Source organism: Pogonomyrmex barbatus, unplaced genomic scaffold, assembly GCF_055798465.1.
Source record: "Pogonomyrmex barbatus isolate J1 unplaced genomic scaffold, ASM5579846v1 scaffold1, whole genome shotgun sequence".
Classification (NCBI taxonomy): domain Eukaryota; kingdom Metazoa; phylum Arthropoda; class Insecta; order Hymenoptera; family Formicidae; genus Pogonomyrmex; species Pogonomyrmex barbatus.
In genome coordinates, this window is record NW_028297098.1 from 4,048,575 (window position 1) to 4,063,793 (window position 15,219).

A 15,219-nucleotide genomic window follows, 5' to 3' on the forward strand; every position below is an offset into this window, starting at 1 on the left:
AAAAGGTAATAAAATGATGTCAAATTTAAGTGCCTCTAGTCATTTTTTATAGTAGCAAATAATATTATATAAAAATTCTATATAACATTAAAATATTACCTAAATAATAAAATGTTTGTTAACATTATCTGAAAAATATATTTTAAGACTTAATAAATGTTACATTATCTTATTAAATAATAGATATTAAAATAAAAAAACGCTTATATTTATTTTATTTGCCACTAAATTTATATTTAGTCAAGCAATTTTATTACCATACAAAACAACAATTGCTCGACGATTCTATTAGTTTTAGAAAGTACAGACATTCCATTGGCACGATTATATTTTTGTTAGAGGACAGGAGAAGCGGTCTCCCAATTGTTTCCTACAACTCCGGAAGACGGAAGGGACCAGAGGCGAGCGAAAAATTTCAGTTACCGTGCTGTGCGGTTAAACCGCGCGTCCTGGAAACCGTATGCGCGGTAGAATCGACGCTGACGTTTCCGTGCTTTCGCGGATAACACATACGAGTGCGGACAGTTGCCAACTGCGAATGCGCAGCCGAAACTCCGGTGTCCGTTTGCTTTTGACTTATTCCAGCTAAATTAAAATTGCGCACAAACGCGAAGAGCATTTTTTGACATGTTGTCGAAAAAAAAGTCTTCGTCCGCGGTGAGTAAACAAAAAAAAAAAAATAAATTTGGTCTGCTGTAGTTTATTAGCGGTTTCCTTTTCGAGAGAAAACGCATTTTTCATTTTTCTTCTTGCCACCTCAATTTTTTCAAGCTTTTTCAATTCTCTAAGATATAATTAACTAGTGTACGTTGAATTCTTCACTAAGATTTCTTTACGAGATTTCTTAATTATTAATTTTTTCTCTTCATATTACATTCACTTAAGAAAATAATGTGTTACGAATCCATTTCTAAGATATTGTTTTCCTTTCTGATTTTGAAATAGTTTGAATGTGAAAGAAGAATAAACAAGATGTTACAAAGCGAATGCAGAGTAGTTCGTATCGTAAACGTTCTCTTCGTTTCTACAGTCTATGAACCATATGCGTTTCAATATAGTATGCGTTATCCCGGTAACAATGTGCGCGCGTGCTGTCAGGTTAAACAAGCATTCAGCAATTTTACCGATGGACCTGCAACTGTAAGCGGGATTTTTCAGAAACTATGTCACGCAGTGGTCGACGATCCGCACTCGTGAGATTTACGAGCGCGCTAAGGGTCGAGCGGGCAGATAAACGAATGAAATTCTCAGACGAGAGCGAGAAATAAACGCGTTCTTTCATAAAACACACGCCCCGGGATTCGTCTGTACGGAACTGATATAAAATCTTTCGAGCCGCCAGCGTACACGAGAAAAAAATTTCAATCGAATGTCTTGATAAAATAAAAAGTCAGACGGATGCGGAATTGAAACTAGGGTCTGTCTAGATCGCTGTTTCTCCACTTCTGTGGCGCACACCTTTGTATATTTTCCTTTGCATTCCAGGGATAGTCGGCGCGGAAGGAGAGGAGAAAGAAATGAAATCGAAATTCCTCCCTTAACGTAATACATTGTAAAACGTAATGAGATATACAAAACAAAAGTATTTGGCGAATTTTTTTTCTTTTTGGAGAACACGAAACAAAATTGAGCTTTATGTCTCTTTCAGTAGTACAAATAGATATATCATTACATTAGATTAGTAATGATAATGACGAGATATGCCGTTGAATTGAATGATCTTCTTTCAATAGATTCACACCTAACTCGGAAAATCTATTTCGCTTTTAATACGTAGTTTCTTCGAAAAGTGCGGATATATGATAAAAATTCTATTCTCTCGCACGTGTTCATGGAAATATATATTTGACGCGAATGTGTCACGTTTATATACGGCACAGATTTTTGCGTTATGCTTTTCATTCAAATCGGGTGGGAAATGTCGTCGAAAAGTACACGTCAGTGCTCGCAACGACTATTATCCGACAGCATTGTGGAGAAAAAACGTCGCGATTTACAAATGAAAAGTGGAGCTCTTAACGAAGCGGATGCGGTTCGGTATTCAGGATGATAAGGCTATTAAAATAGAACACGCGCGGGATATTGTTGAGACATTAGTCGGGGAGAGGGGAAAAAAAAGATAAGTTCATTTCACAGGCGCATTCATAGGATATGCCGAGTGCGAAACAGATGCTTCCGCAGGCGAGACAGCCCCGTGAATCGTCATATCCGTGAAAAGGTTGAAGAGCGACGCGTGGGATCGCGCGATAGCCCGGCGGAAAACGGTTATGCCGTTTACGTCGAGTCAGCGTCATAAATTTTACGAACATCCAATCTGCTTTTCTTGAGTGCTCGCGCGCTTTGCCGGCTCCGTAATGCATCGCTTGATGGCTTAAAAGCGCGTAAACGGATTGGGCCACGCGTTAACGAAGTGTTAACGATAAATGATGGTGCCACGGGCGGAATGTCCTTTTGGTCGGCACGTAGATTTTGCTATTTCCTCTTTCGTTCACGTAACAGGAGAGTTTTGAATATTTGGTATTATTTATATGGTTATCTGCTAAGCTCGCGGCTTACAATCGGGTTAGTTTTTGCAGATTATGTTGGACGAACACGTAACTCGCACTACATTCTCGCGTATTTATCTCTGTGAAATGTATCTGGGTTTCTGGAAACAAACGTAAATCAGGAATGAATGGAATAGTGGAGTCGATATGATATCGAAATAGAACGTTTAATAAATTAAGCAAAGTTTACGTTGTGCATTTCGTGAAAATGTATGGCTAATTTAAAGGGAATGATTTACGAATGGAATTTGCAAAAGTAATTTTAATCGCATGTAAATATAATATATGTGTAAATTATAATATGCCATAAAAATACGTGCCTTTGGTATATATAATCCGTAAATAATTATCTGAACATTTCTCGTTTTACGAACGTAGTCTTCGATCGATGTTGTAAATGGAATGGTTGAGAGAGCGCTACGAATTACACGTGTCAAATATCGGCATCAATTTAGTAGGAGGTGCCTGGGGAGTGCCAATTATGCATATCGGAGCAGTACATATATACAGTATATAATCGATTTCGGTATGTCGGAGCGCCGGCAAAATATGGGGTAAATGATTGAGAATGCGTGTCAATTGCAATGACGAGAATTCCGACGTATGAGAACAAATAAATGGCGGCGGGAATTTATAATAATTAAAGTGAATTGCGCAGACCGATCGTCGTAATTGGAAGAACGAAGCTGATCAGCGAGCGTTTAAACATACACGCACGAAATCAAATTATCCTTTCGATTAAAAAGCAGCAATTAGTGATTAATTTTTCTCCTCATTTTATCACCCATTTTATCGAGAAATTTTTTAAATATTTAATCAAGTTTCAATATTTCTTTATGTATTTTAAATACGTAGCAAAATTCTTTCGTCTCGACATTTTTATCAGAGTGTCATGTCGCTCTCTCCATTATCTGTTTATCTTTAATTGAGAAGCTTATATTACAATGTCGAGTTAACATAGTTGCCCAGATAAACAGGTAAACCGAAGAGAAAAATGAGGTAATCGGTTTTACGATGCTTCATGCTACACCGACGGTGGAAGTAGTAAAGCTTGGCTTTAGTCAGACATGCAAGTTCAAGGAATAACCGGCGATTTCTTTTTACGCATCGTTGTGCAAGAAGCTGATTGCATTAATATTATGCGATTTGCTTTATCCATGCCATTATAAAATAATAAAAAAATATTCCATTGTGGATTTTTGCTTCAGAAAGAAAATGGGAGCAAAACTTTATTTTCCCTTTGGTGATATAATAAAATACGAAATAATATCTATAAAAATACAATATTAATGTTGTTATAAATTATATATAAAAATATAATTTACAGACCGATAACTTTAAGAATTTATTGATTATCGTTCTGGAAGTTACTGTTAAACTTTTTACGTCTTCATAGTGATTTTATACAACGTCGTGTATGTTTGCTTATAGTCTGTAGAACTTTTTTATTTTCTTTTTTATATTTTTCATTTATTTTCTTCAGATATTTTCAGAAAAAACTATGAATTACCAGGAGAATAACAACGTATTAACCAATAATATATTATTATGATTCTTTTCATATATAGTTTCCTTGCAATCCTTGTTATGAAAATACTAACTGACTTGACGTAATGATATTTTACTGAGACTAACTCTCGATAGAAAACTGTGCGCGGGATTAGCACCGCATATAAATGTTTATTTCGCAGATGCGAAGCATAAAATCAACGTCCCATTTTATTGTTCCAGCACACGGCTATGAGTTGCGTACTCCGTACGAGCGTAACCAGCTCGTATCAGAAACCGTCTCTTCCGTGCATTCGGTAGCTGTTGTTTCAGCAATTTGCGGATATATAACCGTGCAGTTACGATCGGAAGGGAAGTACACACAGCGGAACGATTGACGTGCCAGCTACGGTAACGAGTAAAGTCTGAGGCTGCTGCAATATCGTAAAAGGCGGTAAAAAGAATGAATTCGGCAGTTAGACGGGTGCGAAACTTTAAGCGATGCGTCGCTCGTAAAAAGCGTAAAACTTCGTTCAACCTTTTCCCACGTGCTTCTACAGTAATGCACAATGACTCTCGCAAATCTAGAATATTCTAATCTTTATGTGTCGTAAAAAGATGAGACAATTTAATTGTGTTTGTTTGTGATAAAATATTTAACTAGATTCAGGTTTGAATATAATTAACATGACGTGCGGTAGGTATTTCTTTTTACACTACCTCCATTGAATTATATGTCTTCGTACTGATATTTTTATGCGCAAGCAAACCGTATAATTTACGATACATCGCAATTCAAAGAGATTACCAGAATATATATTTAAGCTGTCGTATCGTTGGCGTGTAAAATTTATGTCATGGCGGACATCTTTCATCCTGGCAGGAAAATAGAAACTCAAAGGAAGAGGAGGAACACACGATTCGATCGGACTTTCCCAAAGGTGTCGTATTCGGGGGAAGTTCCGCCGATAAATAATGGGACCGTTCTCCACGCTCGTGTTCACGCATTGTCATATACGTTCGTGCAAGTAACTTCAGCTGTTTGAACGGGACAGACGTCAGCGGAATGAATCGTGAGCTGACACCCAGCCATAACGTGTTACGGAACATCAAATTTTGGATAAACAGGCGTAACTCTCCCCTTGAAATTTCTATAAATCATATATCTTGCATTTAATTAAATTCATAGTCACCTTTTTATATTTAGACTAATAAAGTAATAAAAATGAATATGCCTTAGAAAATGAAATAATAAAACGATAATCAATGGAAAGAAAAAAAATATAATGCAGAAGAATAACGTGACGCTCAATATTCGATTTAACGGTAATTAGAACATCAACATATCATTGTTATGATTGTATTGTATAATTACGTATTACGTGATTAATTTATATTGTGATAATACATGTTAATATGTGTTACACGGTAATTACATTTATACGTGCCGCATAAATTTGTAGAGCCAAAGAATTTAATTACACTTGTTTACATTAAGCCATAGCGCATTTTCTATGAAGTCAGTCAGTCAATTAGCGTAACGAATTAATAATACAAATTGTTATTTTTCTTTATGTTTACTATTCGCTTGTATTATTTGTTCTATGCAGCGGCAAATGGAACATTTACCAGGTCCCTCCTACAAAATATTGCAAATGCGTCCAACGTATATGTCGCTTATGTACTGTCACGCAATGATAAAAGCGTATAGCATTGATTAAAAGTGATAATATTTCGGTATTTTATTTAGAACGCAAATAAGCAAGCAAACATGACAGAGACTAAATCTTATTCAGTGTATCCGGCTCGAAAATACAAATTCAAATGTAAACCATTGCATCGCGCATCACATATCGCAATAGGACGTACCGACCATGACGCTATTCCCATTCCCAAATGAACGTAAAACGCAATTCCAAATAGATTTGCTCTTTCGCGCATGTTTGGGCGTATGCGCACGCTGAAATTGCAATTTGAACGACAAACGTAATTATTTTCTAAGTTGTGATGATAGATACAATATTTTTGGTCACTACTAGATTAACATAAACTTATGCAACCGTCTATCTTTCTATTATTAGTAATATTGTACAAACTTTATTATTTTTAGAAGCAATACATTTCAAAAACACGCAATATACTTTAGGAAGAACAACATATCTCAATAAGAAAAATAAGAGAAAAATAAGTTTTAATCTTAAACGATCTTTAAAAATTGATAATAGAATTACCATCGATTCGATCTCATTAACTTGGTCGTGAAACTTTCAACGTTTAAACTTACTTATTTAGCAAATTTATTAATCGGCCATTATTGAAGAGGCTGCTGCAGGTACTTCCGCTTTTTCCTCGGAACAACGATATGTCTTTTTAATCGAAAACAGATACCATGTCATGATTATCGCTTGAATCCTATAATTTGTCGCAACGATCTTCTTTTTTATTTCTTCTTTCTAACTTCTCGTTGAGGATTCAAAGGCCAAGGAGAGCTTGCGATGGAAGAACTCCGCGTTTTTTCCCCCCTCGCTCATCGCATTTCTTTCCATCGTGACTTCCGTTATGCCGTCGTAACACAGGAAGAACCGAGAACATAAATAAGCCTGGCAGAAATTAATGCGTACGAAAGTTTTTTTCCGGCCGGAAACGAGGTTGTCGAGCATGTTAAAACTTTTGTAGAGACTCGCTCGAAAAAGTCTGTGAACGAGAAAGAAGAGGAGCAATGAGCGCGCGTCCCCTGTGAGCCGTGTATGATTGCGTCCGAAAGAAGACGATTTTCCCACTCGTTCCATTCCTTCGCCATTTCCAGTTCGGTGATTATCAAACTTTGCGACAGATGATTTCCTGGATTAATGTTGATTTTAATTTTTTGTGCAAATGTCGATGATAATTTCAGCGACATTTGCAATTATTTTTCCTAGAATCTTTAATTTTTTCATGGCTGCATCTTTAGCAACTCATACTTTTTCATTTTTCATCATTTTTGAAGAGTCTTTTTAAACAGTTACATGTCATTTGAATCTATTGACTAATTTGATATTGTAATTTATATTATGTTGTTATAATTTAATAATTCTGAAATTTCATCTGAAAACAAAGTATTAAATTATATTAAACGTTAATGAAAATGAATTTAATAAATTTGTATGTCATAGAATGTTAAATATAATAAACATCTTATTGTTTCTCATCGCACGTACATTGCACGTGCAAGGTAGTTTCTAAATTCTCTTTATGCGAAACTAAATAAGCAGTAAACCTGTTGATCCGGTAAGACCTAAACGTGCGCAGTTTCCACTAAGCGTGAATTTTGAATGACGTCTGTCTTTAATGTGACCTGTCCAATGTGATTTCAATTGTAAAAGCGAATGTCAATTTAACTCGACGCTTGCAAGACAACATTTTACGCGACATCCACAATACTTAAAATCACGCTTCAATTTCAATTGTGTTTTGTATCGAAAAATATATCCAGCAAATCTATGTGGTAAGGGCATTTTTAAAATATTGATAAAGTCAGGAACGCAATTTGTCAAATTCAATAGTTTTTGCCGAAGGAAAAGCCGAAGAAATTCTTCTTCGGCACGATATTTCTAATATTTTATATCGCAGTGACAGAGGGAAAGCACGTAAAACTGGCAAAGGAATGTCCTTTGAACTCTCTGCCGTCTAATATTCAATCGCGAAAATTTAATATGATAAAGGCAAGACTACGATTTTGCCTCCCAATGCTATGGAAAAGTTTTTGTCTATTCTTTTTATATTTTTTATCTTTCATCATATAATATGAATATAATTCGTAATAAACGTAATAAAAAAAGTTAATATTGGAAACGCGTATATAAAAATTGAAAATTTATGATGAAAATTTTGTGCATGCATGCATATAAATGCAAATATATAAAGTATTTATAATACCTTGTAATCTCGACTATGGTTGATGTTTCATCCATATAAAGCAAAACTTACTTTTAAGCGATAAGCGGATTGCTGACATCTCTCATTAAACGTAATGGATTTTCATATGCAAAAAACCGTGCGTTTATTATAGTTTCACGAAATATGCGATATGGATGTATAATTATATGGATATAAAAATAAAATATGATAAATTCTTATCTATTGTTTCCTATTACTTGGATCATTTTGAAACTAATTACTAACAGATATGTATAAAAAAATATTTTAAAATTCTTCCAATTTTTTGTTAAAAATAAAAGCAAAATGGAAATTAAATAACCATTATTACATTAAGAAAATTTGTATTTGGAGAGTATTTGAAGTAAGATAACGAGGTGATTTAATCGTTACGTTTATATATTATTTTAATTAATTTTTTTTATACTATCAATTATCTCCAAACTGTATTTCAATCAAGAGATCTTATCTTATTTAAAGCTCACTTATCTTGCTTAATTCTTGGAATCTCGAAGTGCAAAATTGTTCATGGCGATAACGGCTGTGCATACTAAAACGTAAAGAGAATGAAGAAGGAATCGTTAGTCGGGCACGAACGAGACAATGGAAAAAGGGAGTTTTAATCCCCGACCTGTGATAAAGTACAGACAATCTTTCCGCTAAATTTAGTTTTAACTTTTGTAAGAATGTTTTCTCGAGACTGTTAATAGTGACAAACAAACAACAAACTAGCTAGCGTAAATACTTGCCTCTAGAAGATAGATTGCGTTGTGTGTTATTACATTCGTATACAAGAGATCCCGTGCGTGCAGTATAATTTTTTCGCTCCATGGGGATAATGTTCTGCATTGGGCGCAATGAATACGAAATGCAAACGAATATTCTCTTGTAAAACTATGCAAAACTTATCGCGGAAGTGGATTTATACCGGATATCCTATTTGTGTACACGCGGAAATTGGAAATAAAACTGTAGTACTGTAACAACGATTTTATATTCGTATTCACTGGCCGAAAGGTTGAGCAAGGTTTCAATTGCAAATAAATGAAATAGTAGTGGAGTGAAATAGCACGTAAAGTGGGAGTTTTGTTACGAATTTCGCGTTTGTGATCATCGTTTTTGGCTTGAAAAAAACTTCACATCCGCAGTAGCATCAAAATTGATTTATTTATAATATATTGAAATGCACATTGTTTATTCAAGTTATTCAAATCATAAATAACGAAATAATCATGATATGGATATCCGTGAAGAATAAATGTTTGCGATACGATTATTTAGTTTGCGTGTCATAATAATTCATTTCTATTCATATCTAGTTAAACAAATGTCATTATTTATAATTATCTCTTAATAAATTTTAATTTGTTACTTTAATTTATATCGATATTATTTTCAATGATTATTGCCACAATAGATAAACGTATCAAATAATCATTCTAGTAAAAAAATTAAGAATTTAACAGTGCTAATTTTTATTTTTTATAGAAAACGTATGTATAAAATTACAATTTCATGTCATTTCGTACACATGTCGATCGTAATTTGCGAATTCCATCATACGTGCACATATTATCTAGTTATATCACATGAACGTCCGTCGACCGCATAATTTTCTGCTTTATGCCAGTTCCTCCTTCGGCGTACATAACATCAAAATATGAGAGTAGTCAAGCGAAATTTGCTCTTTCTCATACAAATGTCAAATTTACGTGATTACAACTTAAATAAATATGAAACCTAATGTAATGTTCCCAATGTAGTACTCGGTTATTAAATTCCCGCGAAGTTGGCTCTATTTATTAATATTATCTCTTCATAGTTCTACATTTAGCAAATTGATATAAAATGATATAATGATAAAATATCGCGTAAAATAATTCTATATAAATATTAATGCTCCAAAGCAGTTGTTCAAGAATGTAGATTCTAGATGGGATCTAAAGTAGTCGAAATGTCGATACATCAAATCACAATGCAGTTACAGAAACTATAAGATATTGCAAACTACATCAAGCCAAGTTTAATTCCTATGTCAATCGTCTTGTCAAGTGCAGACATACTGAGGGATGCGTATAATCACATGTAACGTATTCGTGAAACAGTTCAAAGTTTTGCAAAGGAAATTATATTTGAAAAAAAAAAAACAAGATTAACAAATATTTCAATGAATAATAAAAACCAAAACATATATTTTTAATGAAATTTAAAAGAAGAGGCTTGCATTTATGAATAAATTATTAAATATTGAAATGAATACAAATTATTTCTAAGCAGAATGGAAGGATTTTATCATATTCTTTTTAACAAGAAATACTACGTTTAATATAAAATATCTATTTTCTGTCATTGTAGAATAAAGAAGCAGATATCCAAAAGCAAATGTTTAATCGGATCAACAGCATTAATGTGATTTTGCATTACAATACAATTGTTGGCTTAAATGTTTATATCTAGTGCTTCCTGGTACGTGTCGCAATTAATAGCCATAGTCAATTTATATTATCTACTTATCACTGGACACGACGAATTAGTAAAAAGTCGCGACAATCCATTTAACGCGGAAACGGTTCACTGGTTTTAGCCATAAAAATTATCAATGAAATACCAGCTCGAAACACTCTGTTGCACGCGTCACCAGCAAACAATTAACTATCTTTTATTAGTAATTGTGCCTTCATAGAACAATTATTTTATATACTTTTGTGTTTCTATAAGTTTTATAAAAATTTTACGAGCTCAATATATTTAAACTAAAAATTCGGTAAAAATGCAAAATTTCTTTTATTTGTTCATCCGATTATTCTATTTGTAAAATAATTATGTATTTATTATATATATATATTAATTATGTATTTTGTAAAATTATTGACTAGAATATTTCTTCTATAATTTTAATTAATTTTTTATTAATTATTTTTTTATTTAATTATATATTATATTATAATTTGTATTGCAAGGATTATAAGATCCAAAATGTAAAAATTAGAAAATTTCTGAACTGTGTAATTTGATCGCTGTAATACTTTACGGATTTGTATCTCTCCATAGAATCTTCGTAATTCGTAATTCTATCAGATATATATATATATATATATATATATATATATATATATATATATATATATCGTAAAAGCAGCTCTTTCGAATCTCGATAAGACACATTCTTGGCAGTCTGCTTCCTAAGGTAGTAGATACGAAGTGGAAGCGTTTCACTCAAACACGTTTCGCGCTTCATAAAATGAGGCTCGTTCCAAGTTTTGCCGAGAAACGAGGTGAGGCGACGCGAGCGTTTTACGGTAAAATCATTAATTAAAACGGTCGAAAGGAAGCGGATAGGTGTATCGTATAACGCGTTTACGTCGCAGGTACCTTCTGCGATGTAATAATGAAGATCTGCGAATGACCGCCCGCATGTACGCACGGACGACGGCGCTTTTACACAAGAGGAAGTAAAAAAAATCTAATAATATATCGTAAGGAAGAATAATAAAGATGCCGCGATATTTTTACGCCGGTTCTTCATATCGCACTTAAATTACACTTAATACTGTCGACAAGCCACTTCCATCGTGATCAATAATACTGGAAAAATGTAATAAATTCTATCGCGGCCCGTTGAAATGGATATCACGCGCGGGGTACGCGATCAATTTAAAACGACCAGCTATCAGCAGCGACGCCGCTGGAAAACCATTAAGGTGAAGCGTTTACAAGTACAAATCGAAGCGCAGCTTTCAATGTATGCAGCACTATTTGCATATATTGAATTTGTCACGAAGCAAGAATAGAATCCTCTCCCAATTGTAATTGGCAAAATCATCGAGTAAGTTTGTTGACCTCTTTTTTTTTTTGAAACATAAATCATTTTTAATTTACATTAATAATTCGTTGTTGCGGTAAATGCTCAATCGCTCTGAGCATTTAAAAATTCCTTCTCCCATTCAATGAGAACTATTATAGAAATTAGATTCACGTCATTCGTAGATTTATACCACGCTTATTCAATTTACGATGAATGTAAAATTCTTGAGATCAGACCTAAACCTTATCTAGGCAACTTCGAATTAAAATGAGTCTACGTCGATTTGTTTCTCTTCAGATCACTTAAAAAGTTCATGAAATTATGAACTTGAATTAAAAGTTACAATTGAAAAAGATTTCATTAGAATTTTGTATATTATTTAGATTTAGCATAACGAATTTATTCTGCAGAAATTTATTGTTATGCATTAAAACAGAATCCAAAATATACAAGATAAAATGAAAATCATTATGCGTTCTGTTTATTCACATTAATTTGACAAACTATTGTATATCAAAAGTAATCAAAACTAAGCAATTAATAAACGAAAATCAATAAAGGAAAATCACTGAAGGTAACAAATGAAAAACTTCTGCGATTTGATCCTGTTAAATTTTTGTATTCCGCATCTAAGGAATCGTTTAATATTAAAGATGCTTTCCGAGAAAGTTTTGAAAACTTGGTCAGAGAACTGTGAGTAGCAACACGATCAAACTGCCTCCTAACCATGGATCTGCCACAAGCGTATCGTTCAATATCTGCCAAGCTATGGTGTCTTGTTTTGTACAGTATCAATCTCCAAACTACATATCGTTGGATGGAATAATAGTAGCTTAGATGTAGAACTTTCGAACGACATAAGATCAATGTTTGTCTATACAACTTGCTATTTTAAATTTGTTATTTTGATGGAAGATGATTTATATAGGTATACCATAAGAGAAGAGTTATCTGACAATGATGTACAAAGTAACAAATATTATATAACACATTATAAACATTATATAATATTTTAAGAGTTGCTTTTTGAATATAAGTTGTACAATTCTGTACTCCGTTAATACATGTCGTCAACGGGTGTAGATGGAGACTTCTGGCTTCTGCAGTTCTTTACGGCTTAACACGAACGCGATATTCGTAATTTAATATCTCTAAGTGCAGCTGCAGCCAATAGCAGTTACAATCAAATAAAAAGACGTACAATGATGGCTCCTTTAGACATGGTAACTAGATACGAAAATCTTAGAAATAAAATAGAATTTAATTTTCACTGGAAAAATAAATTTTAATAAATTAAATACAATGATATTTTAACACAATTTTGTTATTATGTTAGTTTAAATGTATATTTTATTCTCTCAAAAGTACTGTTAAATATATTTATTTATAGCTTTCTTTTTTCTTCTTGAGATAAAAATTTGTGACAGAAAATATATCTCTTGATAATAGAGTAGAAATGATGTTTTTCTTTAAGCTAAAGCAAATGTTTTGTACTGCACTACACTCTATTCCAAACAGCATGCGAAATGAAAGAATTCAACTTCAATTGTTGCAATTAGATACGTACTCGGCAGTAGTAAATCCACGAGTGTCGATAAGGCCTGAGTGAGTACACGACACGCTTCAGAAGGCAAAAGAAAAGCGCTCGTGCGTGACTTTCGAAGGCGAGGAAGGGGTATGTTCTGCGGTGAGATCCGATAGATCACTTGATCGAGACACCAAAATGGATCACATCTGGCAAAAAAACTTCACGATTTGACTCCTCTTTTTACCCGTTAACACAAGAAGGTGCCTTTGCCGCTCCTTTAATAATTCTTCTGTAGGAAACGCATGTACTATCGTGACTCAATCTCGTTCTTTTTCTCTTCTTTTTCTTCAAGATAAAGAATTTTTCATGCGAAAATAATAAATTGCAAATTGCATTGTCTTCGATATAAAATATGCAATGAAAAGTAATGAAAAAGTAAACTTTGAGAAGTAGTTTCTCCAATCTTTACGACTATCGTATTTCAAGAAAAACTTTCTAAAAAAATGTATTTTTTTTTTTTCAAAAAGAAAATTAATTTTTTTCACAAACTGTAAAAAAATGTATTGAACATATTTTAATTAAAAATCTATAAATACATAATAATCTATGTAAATTAATTCCCGCGGAGGAAATAAATTAGTCAAGACTTTTCTATCTCTTGCAATTAATTATCAGCACCTTTTCTTCTTTTGTGCAAATCGAACGAAACACTTTCGACGTGGTGACGCGTGAAAAAAAGATGCTTGTTTTTTTTTTTCTATCGCTTATTTCGATCGTTATCGATGGCCAAGTCGATGGCGTCGCCGGTACATGTCGTAGGAAAATTAACGGCGGCGTCTCTCCCAGGATAGGATAGTCGACGGAGCGCGTCGTAGCGTCGCGATGCTGCGGACGCCACCGAGAGAGCCGAGAGAAACGAGAGAGAGAGAGGAGCGTCGCGACGACGCGGAGGCTGACGACGCACTGACTGCCCGCCTGGGTGCTCCCGACAGTAGTCGCGCTCGGGTGAGAGAGAAAGAGAGTACGAGACAGGGAAGGGTGGGTGGGAGAAGGGAGAGAATGAGAGAGATAGAAACGAGAGAGAGGGAGAGGGAGTGAGTGTGGATGCAACCCCCGGTTTCTCGATCTCCTAACTGCACCGACACCCTCTCGCCGTGCCAAAATCTATCCACCCACGCGCTCGTTCGCGAACACCCCCGACTTATCCCCGTTCCTGGTTGATCGAGAATCGCACGCGTCGAAGATCGCGACACACTTTCGCGACAACGACGGCGGAGATGACAGAATGCGAGAGTAACAAAGCTCGGCTTACAAGATCGAGAAGATTCCTGTCGGAAAATACTCTCGTAGAAAATGCTATTGCCCAAGAACGGAAGTCGTGCCCCCCAAGACAGAGACAATGTAAAATGTATATAATGTGTAAAATGTATACGTCTCGTACGACCGTCCGACACAGAGCTCGTTAAGCCCATCTAATGAGCCCATCTAATAAGGTCGTACTTTACGTGACGCGCCTTATATGTCTTGATGAGGTACGTAACTTATAAAGCCGCGTATACGTCTCTGTGATTGAAAGTAATATAATTTTTCTTTTTCTCAACGAGTATTTAAAACTGAAATGAAATATTTTAAATCCGAATGCGTATTTCATATTTTAGTACACATCTCGCACTTGGGATTCTATTTCGCGTTCTGATTTAACGTTAGTGCAAATGAAACCTGAATATTTAATTAGCTAATATAAAGTAACTGCATACGTAAAAGCATACGTTAAATAAGGATGCTGCGAGTAGACTGTTTTATTAAAGGAACGGTCGATTTTTTTTAGTATGTTTCACGTAGGCAACGAACAGCTTATTGTTTCGAATATGTGTATTGAAAGTTTGCATTTATTTAAGTACAAAAATTAAATATAAAATGTGTTTAAATGTAAAAAA

The 15,219-nt window shown here is 34.3% G+C and overlaps 1 protein-coding gene across 4 annotated transcripts in view; it reads right to left on the reverse strand.

Moving 5' to 3' along the window:
• Positions 1-14,259, reverse strand: part of LOC105432487 (trace amine-associated receptor 9) — a 62,332-nt gene extending 48,073 nt beyond the window's left edge. Inside the window, exons 1-2 of one of the 4 annotated variants that reach the window (XM_089070744.1) lie at positions 13,961-14,259; positions 13,322-13,488 (exon numbers count right to left, since the gene is read on the reverse strand). The gene's annotated coding sequence lies outside the window, so the exon portion shown is untranslated. Of the gene's footprint in view, positions 1-13,321 lie in introns of all 4 variants that reach the window. The other 3 variants (XM_089070743.1, XM_089070736.1, XM_011647319.2) reach the window with 3 other exon arrangements.
• Positions 14,260-15,219: the final 960 nt, after the last annotated feature.